The 9,004-nt window shown below is 43.3% G+C and overlaps 1 protein-coding gene across 2 annotated transcripts in view; it reads right to left on the minus strand.

The window, feature by feature from the left end:
- Positions 1-5,294, minus strand: part of SLC27A1 (solute carrier family 27 member 1) — a 39,148-nt gene extending 33,854 nt beyond the window's left edge. Inside the window, exons 1-2 of one of the 2 annotated variants that reach the window (XM_081319900.1) lie at positions 5,010-5,294; positions 2,471-2,540 (exon numbers count right to left, since the gene is read on the minus strand). The gene's annotated coding sequence lies outside the window, so the exon portion shown is untranslated. The remainder of the gene's footprint in view (positions 1-2,470; positions 2,541-5,009) is intronic. The other variant, XM_081319899.1, reaches the window with a different exon arrangement.
- Between the last annotated feature and the right edge of the window lie 3,710 nt (positions 5,295-9,004).

The following is a 9,004-nucleotide window of genomic DNA, read 5'->3' on the forward strand; positions in this document are numbered from 1 at the left end:
ATCCAGCAATTAACCAGTTTAATTAGTTCATCTTTCCTTAAATTTTAATTGTTAAATACTTACAATGTCTCTGAAGTCTTACAATCTGATTTTGCTCACCTCCCTAATCTCAGTTTCAGGGTAATATGCAACAGAGAGGTTATAATAGCAGCAATAGAACTCAGAGCTGCCTCAAAGAAAGAGAGAAAGCCAGGCAGTCTAACAAATGTGATCAAAGTAACGTTTTTAACATTCAAACCCTGAAAGAAACTAGAGACCATTTTATTTAAAAGAATGCCACAGACTCTGAGATCATTAAGGGAGTAATTCCTCTGCTGCACAGATTCACATTTTGTGTTCAGAAGATAACTGAATAAACAAGTCCTTACAGACAGGATTTTCTGTGAAATCCCAATTGAGACAAGTCTTTTGACAGATAATTTATGGTATGATTCTATTTGTTCTACACAAAAGAAAGTTCCACTGAAATAAATATTTAGTCTCAGGTAATTGAACAAAGAATTGAGGCCAGACACTACTATTTAGACAAATAGACTATTGTCTTTACTGCAAAACCCCTTGTTAAACTGCTAGGAAGGAAATGTCTTTTTAAAGAAAATACATTCTGTAAGCCAAACCAGCAAAACTACAAGTTAGATAGTTGCAGTTATATCACATAATAAATACTAAGAAATGATATCAAAAGTAGCAAGAGTAAATTATCTGGTGCCTTCCAGTTTCAAATATAACAAAACTGATGCAGTATGGCTAATCGGCATGGATATAGGGATTGGGATGGCACCCATTTTGCCTACTAATGAGAATTTGTATTATTCTGCTGAGATGTTTCCTGCTGCTTCCAAAGCACTTAACTAGGAAAAATGGGACACTGGCAAAAGTTGGGCCAACAAACCAGGTGTGTACAAATCCTTGAATGTATTTTGAGAATGTCTGGCATTTTGTCACAATAGCGAAAGAATGATCTGAGGGATCAGGAAAGCTGTTAACTTAGAATTTTAAAAGCAAAAATTAAATATAGTTTAATGCAGTTTTTTATTTTTGTTATAAAAATAAACTAACAACTTTATATAAAGTTTATCAATATTTATTTACAATATTTGTAAAACATCCCAATCTGAAGACTCCAGTCTAGGCAATATACTGGTAGTCCTTCTTTTGTGACTACAACTGGAACTGGAAATTCAGTCATCAAATAAACGAAACTCTGTGAATGTTAGTCAACGTTACTTTTTCATTACCATCACAACTGCAAACCGTTGCTGTACAAGACGGTTACTAAACAAGGGCTACCTGTATAACAAAGCAATAATATAAAAAGCAGCACCATAAAAGTAATCAACTCCCCAAGATGAATGTTCCATCAACATGTATTAGGATTAAAAGGAGAATGGAACAAAATTGTTTTGTCTGTGAAATGCCAAGAAGGGAGATGCTGCAAGAACCTCTTAGGGAAATGAAAGCTGAACAATGGGGACCACAATGGAAAAGTCCTGCTTTTGAGTGGACACTCTCCGCAGGCTTTCTCAAAATATTTGAACCAGCTGTGCAAATTCAGTCCTGGTAAGATGGTCCATGGTATATCCAGGTGATATGCCATCCAAGAGCTTGGAGGTGATACTCAGTATTTTTGAGTTGGCTCTGGAAGCCTACTGTTAATCAATGCAGGAATTTCAAGGAGGGTGTTGCCCCTTGTTGACTTGCCAGTTGTTTATGCATCATGTTCTGGTCCAGGTGTGGCTTCTGGGTCATCGCCAAAACTGCTTTGTGTGGAGCACACTATAGTAAGCCAACTATAATCAAGTTCACATTGGATTATAAGGGGTGCACCATCAAAATTGCGCAAAGGCCCTCCAGGACACAGCATTCACCAGCTATTTGTGAAGCTGTAAACTAGAAGCCCAACCAGATCACAATCAACTTCTCTAGGACAGCTCAACCCTATCAAGAGTAGTTCCTGCTGTTATCAGATTGCACAGATGTTTACTGGCATATAGCAGCTCAATTCGTACAGGATTTAATCTGAACTTGTTTCATCCCATTCAATGTGTGCTGTGATTAAAAGAGAATATCAGACAATCCTAACAGAATAAATCATCCAAAATTTCATCTTCCTTACTATAATCTAAAGATGAACCTTCAGCTTCTCAGAAGAATTGTAGCAGAATGGAACGATATTCCAAACCTTCTGATATAAGGTCTTGGAAAGGGGTTAAGTGAATTTTCAAAGGACAAGAAACAGACAAGTGATCTATACAATTCCCAATAACTTATTCGCCAAAGACTATTCTTAACTTCAGCTTCTTTGTCACTCTCTTACCATAAAAAAAATCAGGGCTGAAAGCAAACAAACTATAAATATGAAAGCTTTATGGAATTTATTCTGTAAATATCAAGTGCAGATAGTGGAAGTCTAAAAGACGTGTGCAATTTGCATAAAGCTGAAGTATCTGCTCTGAGAAACTTCACCCACCTTGGCTGATCTCAAAAAAGCTGGAGATCAAGAAGCAATGAAGTGTATTCATCAATGGCTCCTCACTAATCTGAAAAGAAGTAACAAATGGAATAACACAATGTCCTGCCTAGGCGCAGTACTGACCTTTATAGATAATCCAAATAAAGGAGGAAAATAGTTCTGCAAAACAACTCAAAGTGGGTAGGGAGTTCCATATTTAAACAGTCAATTACAAAGAACCCTGATGGCTGACATCTTCCATGACAGCAGAGGATGTGAAAAAGATTTGGGCCATTTAATAGAACACACTAAACTTTAGCACCTATAATGTGCAGTTCCAATAAAAGGTTCCATTCAATTCTGCTTTGGTTAAATTTTACCTGGAGTATTACATGTATTTGTGAAGACTATAATTTTAAACAGAATATTAACAAATTGGAACATGTCCAGTGCAGAGTAATATAAATTGTTAAGGCTAAGTTATTTGTGGAAAAGTTAAAGAGACTGTTCTGTGTGGAAAGAGAACTAGGCGATGATGACATGATATTTATCTCTAAATACCACAAGGCTGGCAAATTTATTTCTTTTCTTCCACAGGGTAAGATCAGAATGATTAATTTCCAACGCTAAGGAAAAGTACAGTATTTAGATTTTCTCTCGAAATACATTTTTCAGATTGTGGAACAAGCTACATAATGGGAAATAAATTTCTTTTTGAAAATTTAAAAGAAGGACCTTGAGAAACATGTAATTACTTCTACGGCATCGGATGATATATGATATTTGAGGATGGAAACATGGAGCTTCCATATTCAGAGGCAGCATTCCTATAAATAACAGATGACTGAGCCAAAGATAGCTGTTATCTTAGTACACTGCTCATAACATCTTAAAAGAATTTATCCAAACAGAAAGTTAGATCAGATTGGACTTTAATTTAATACAGTAATTTTCTAATATTTGTAAGAAAATATTAAAGTTACTTCTATAATCTAGGATTTTGCTATTTCTGGCCATAAGAAACAAGGAACAATTTGATGCCTATATTCCCAATTAGTCATGTTTCTGCCAATAAAGTTTACAGCAAACCATACTGCAATTCTGTTTTATTATACCAGGAAATAAATCAAATTGAAACAGGGCAAATTTTCCACTACTATCTTGGAACAGTACTTGAAAGCAGTACGTTGTTACTCGGGGCAGAATCAAACAAGCACAGACATATATATACAGAGTTTCGGAAAGAGAAATACATCTACCTGAAAAATACTATCTCTGCCAAGATAGTGAATAGCTCTAAAAACATCCAACAGCTAGATTTCTAATCCAAATCAGATTTAAAATATCACCTCCGATTTAAACCACCCCCTTTGAATTACAGCACAAAGAACAGTCTATCTCCATAAGATTGTTATATATGTTATCATTTTTATAAATGAATCTCAACATCTTGTGCTTCAGTATCATTTGTGTAGCAAGCCCCTGTTCTTATTTTGCTCACTAGACATAAACAAATCTCAGGATATTATTTTTCTGCTCTGCAGGCTAAGGTGATCAATATCTTTTTCCCTGAGACTATACCCAGCTTACATTCAATAGTTGCAGAGCACTGTACTTTTGAAGCAATTTACTATTTTTATTCAGTATGCATTTACATCTACATGCAAGACAAGACCTATTCTCAATGACTACGAAGATTCCCAGTCACCCAGGTCCTGGTTGTCCCAAAGGTGCTTTTTCAGGAGGCAATTGGACTTTCTGGTTTTTTCTTTGAAGACGTTTCACTTCTCATCCCATCAGCTTCTTCAGCTCTGACTGGATGGTGGGGATCCACTGTCCAGTCCACCATCCGGTCAGAGCTAAAGAAGTTTCTTGGATGAGAAGCGAAACCTCCTCAAATAAAAAAACAATACCATCTAGTTGCCTCCTGAAAAGCACCTCTGAGAAAGACCTACGGTGGCATTCTCCCAACGCAGCAACCCTGTGAGGTCGACTAGGGCTGAAAGCGCTTGATCTCAACCGCCCCTTCTTCGAGATTCCATAAGCTAAAAGAGGACTAGAATCTTGGCTTTCCTCGCTCCTAAGGAAAACTTTCACCACCACCACCAGATCCTCAAGAATCCTCAATAAACCCCCACCGATTCCAGTTAATCAGGGCTCCCCTCAGCCTACCTAGTCTGCTTCTACGACAAACATACAACCGCATTAACGATATTTTTACGCGTTGATCCTTTCTGTCCAGCCATGAAGACCGCCAGCTGACTGAACCACAACTGGGATCGTCCCCATTAACTTTGCCAGCGGGGGGGGCTCCCCCCGCGCTTTTTTTTTTGGCGCCAATCTGGGCACCCGTTTCCATCCCCGCCACATGTGTTCCCGGTTCCGTTGCCAGAGCAACGTTCCAATTCCCGGCTCCCCTCCCGTCGCTACGGTGCTTTTCCATCTCGCGGCCAGCCGCTCCTTCTCAGGTTGCAGCCGCTTATTCCCGTCTCTGTCTCCCCCCCCCACCCCACCCCCCATTCCTCCGCTCGCCAGGCGAATCCCCTCGTCCCCATACCTTGCGCCTAACAGCCTGCGCACTTGAGATTCCTACACCTTCGTTCCTACACCGACTGCTTCTCCTCCCGCTGTGGCCACAAACGCCCCTTCGCGGCGCTGGAGGAGGACCAGGCAAGGAGAACTCCGCCTCCGATCATAGAGTTGCAGCGCGGCTGCCTCGAAAAGTGCTCTCTTTTTTTTTTTTTTTTGGACAATAGAGAGGGCGAAGGGGAGAGAAAACAGAACAGAAAGAGCGCCGAGGCCTCACGGGAAAGCACGCTCTTTGCAAGGCTCGGTGACCATGGCAACAAAGCTCATCGCAACCGGGGGTGGTGGGGGGGGGGGAGGCGTTGGCATTCAGTGCCCGTGCCTCTTGGTTTTGTTACGAAGTTCCGTTTTTTTTCTTTCCGCAGTTTCCAACTCCCGCATTCTCAGATCGCCGAGTTCTGATGTGTCTTGCTGCTTCTGTCGGGGTTCTGGGTTTTTTTTCTTTCTTTTCTTTTCCCCCCAGTTACAGAACCGAATCCAAAACGTCAAAATATCACACTGACAAATGTTATTGCGGCTCCCTTCACCAGATGCAGCTAGCCGATACAGGATTTGAATTGGGGTGAGGCGGTTAGGGTGTGAGAGAAAGGAGAGGACAGTTAGTTATGCGGATACAGATTACATAAGTATTAAACTAATTAGGTTGATACCATTGCAGTATTAACTGTTGTAATCTGTTAAAACTCCCTTTGGGTTCGCTGAGTTCTGAGAGTGTGAGGTGTTCTCACAATGAATCGTTAAAGGAGCTTCCAAGCAAAGGCATCACGCAGAGATGCAATCATATTAGTTTTATTCAAGATAGATCAAAGAGAAAGAAATACTTGGCATGAAAGCATTCATGCCTGCATGTGAGAGAGAAATAAAATAAAACAAAACAAGCTAGGATTACATGACTAAAATAGAGGTTAGGAGTAGAGATAGAACTGGAGACTGAAAAATGGAGAACAAAGAGCAGCCCCTCGTGCAGAGGTATTTATGGGGGGTCTTGGCCCCTCCTTGACCATAAAAACTCTCTCGCCAATGGGGCTGTGGGTCTGGGACCCTTGGCTCATCAGTGGAAGCAAAGAAACCTCTTTGCCTCCATCTGATGACCCTTTTGGGGAACTGCCAATGGCTGGCACTAATCATCTAACAATTCCCCTTCTTGCCAGCCAATGACAGGGACCAGTGAATGTATGTAAGGGGCGAGCAGGTGTCATAGACATGTATGAAAACATTCAGAAGGCCAAACACAAACGCTTACACAGAAGGTTGTGCCGGTCAACGGGAACAGGCTTGGTAAACAGATCAGCTATCTGGTCAGCTGTATTACAGTGCTCAACATGTATAAAACCCTCTTTCGCAAGGTGCCTGACATTTTTATAGCGTATGTCTATATGGCGAGATCTGGAGCCTACTGCATAAGCCTCCGAGATTGCAATTGCGGCAGTGTTGTCCTCTAGAATTTGGATGGGCAGAGGGGGAGATGCCCAGATGTTTGTTATCAGCTCATTGAACCAAGTCAAATCATTGGCCGTGTCTGACAGACTAGCAAATTCAGCCTCGGCCGTGGAGCAAGAAATAAATTTTTGCTGCCTAACATGCCAATGTATTGGGCAGCCATTTAGCAATATGAGGAAACCAGAAGTGCTCCGTCTACTTTTGGAGTCGCCAGCCCAGTCTGCGTCTGAGTAAGCGGAGAGCTGGGCCGTCTTCCCCTTCTCTGGTTCTAGCATGAGAAGAGCATGACAGCAGTCCAGTGGAATTCCTTTGGGTGTTCCACGTGCCTGGACAATAGATTCACAGCTAAAGCTATGTCAGGTCTGCTCCAATTGCTGATGTATAGCAAGGAGCCAATCACAGATCTGTAGAGCGTGTTATCTGTGAACTCAGGACCGTCCTTATGGGTGTGGTTGTAAAAGTCGCTTTGCATTGGGCTATGCGTAGGATTGGATTCTGTCATTTTGCATTTGGCCAGTAATTCCTCTATCTTTTCTTTTTGTGATAGAGCGAACCCCCCTTTAGTGGCCAAAATATGCACACCCAAGTACTTGTCAACCCGCCCCAAAGACTTCAGAGTAAACTTTTCTTCCAGGGCCTTGGCAAATTCATCACACCTTTCCTTGTTAGGCCCTACATATAATAGGTCGTCCACATAAACTAACACCCGTTCTGTGGTTCCCTTGGAATTGCGTGTGAAAACACATTGATCTGCATGAGATTCTGAGAAACCAACTCGTTCTAAACTCTTTCTAAGACAGTCATACCATAATTTCCCTGACTGCTTAAGACCATATAACCCTTTGTGAAGCAACCATGTATTTCCCCCTTCTTGCTGGTAGCCAGGAGGAGCCTTCACGTAGATCTGCCGGTCCAAGTTGGCGTGGAGGTAAGCCGTCTGGATGTCAAATTGGAAGACTTCTTCTCCCAGAGCGGCTGCAGTCACGAGGGCGGCCTTGACGCTCTCTGCCCGGACGGTTGGAGAGTAAGTCTCCGAGTAGTCCTCCATATAACGTTGAGCGAAGCCCTGGGCTACCAAACGGGCCTTGTATAGGTAGAGGCCATTGGCAAGTGGTTTGGCCTTGTAAACCCACCTTGTGCCAATGACTTTCCTCTCCTTTGGGGGTTGCTGGGGGGTGAAGACCTTGAGTTGTTTTAAGCTCTGCATTTCCTTCTCCATCGCGAGCTGCCATCTCTCCTGCTCCTCGATGGGCAGCTCCTGGATGTCAGAGAAGGATTTTGGGGTGACCACAACGCTGTTGACAGACGCGATGTGGCCAATGTCAATTCTCTTTGGCGGGACCCCCTTGTTGGACCGCTTTGACCTCCTTACCTTCTGCCACTCACCGCTCTTTTCTTCCGCGGGTTTCTGAGGTGTCGCTGGGGGTGAAGACGGTGTGTCTTCCTCCATGGGACTGGACGCATCTTCGTCTTGTTCCTCACTTTCGTCGGTGGCAGGGTACGAGGTCGCCTCTGGCGATGTCGCGGTCGGGGTGTCCTTGCTGGGTCGGTTGGCATATGGGCTCAGATCATTTGAGTGGATCTGAGTCCAATTGGAGTCCTCTTCGAAAGAGGCAGATTGGGAAGTCACAGGCCTGCCCCCTTCTCCCAGGAAACGATAGGCCTTGGAGCCAGGAGCATAGCCCAAGAACCTTAGTCTCTGGGAAACAGATCTCCCCTTCTTCCGCAGCTGCTTGGGGATGTGTACCCATGCATAGGAGCCAAACACACGCAAATGTGCCAGATTTGGTTTCCTACCGTGAACCAGGAAATATGGGGTCTGGTTCACAACGCTGCTCCAGGTGCGGTTTAAAGTGTAATTGGCATAATGAATTGCCTCCCCCCAGTATGACTCTGCGACACCCGCGTCTGCAATCAGACTACGCATCATGGTTTGCAGGATTCCATTCCTTTTCTCAGCTACACCATTTTGCGACGGGGTGAACGGTGCAGTTAGAAAATGGCGGATGCCCTTACGCCTTACCCAGTCCTGGAACTTCTGAGACATGAACTCAGCCCCGCGATCGCTCTGCAACTGTGCGATCTTGGTCTTGTACTGAGTCTCTACGAAGTTGTACAGCGACTTTATGGCGTCAAAGGCTTCAGATTTCTCTGTGAGAGTATACACGTGACCGTAACGTGAAAAATCATCAACGGCAGTGAGAAAATACCTTTTCTTTCCTAGGGATGGTGTAAAAGGCCCAACCAAATCAACATGTACTAGTTGGTAAGGGTGTTGAGTCTTACGGGATGACACCTTTGATATAGGAGCAGCCTTTCTCTTTGTTTTCTTGCAAATGGCACAGTCCAGAAACACGTCACAGTCCTTGAGCTGGACTCCCTCAGCAAATTCTCCCATCTTTTTAACTACAGGGAAGCTTGCATGACCCAGCCTTCTGTGCAATAAGTGGGCGCACTTATCGTGAATTGGCTTCCCTATTGACACTCTCTTGGCTCTGGTTGCTTTGAGTGGTGCTGCAGGTGCCT

Source organism: Vipera berus (assembly GCF_964194415.1).
Source record: "Vipera berus genome assembly, chromosome: 2".
In the NCBI taxonomy this organism is placed as follows: domain Eukaryota; kingdom Metazoa; phylum Chordata; class Lepidosauria; order Squamata; family Viperidae; genus Vipera; species Vipera berus.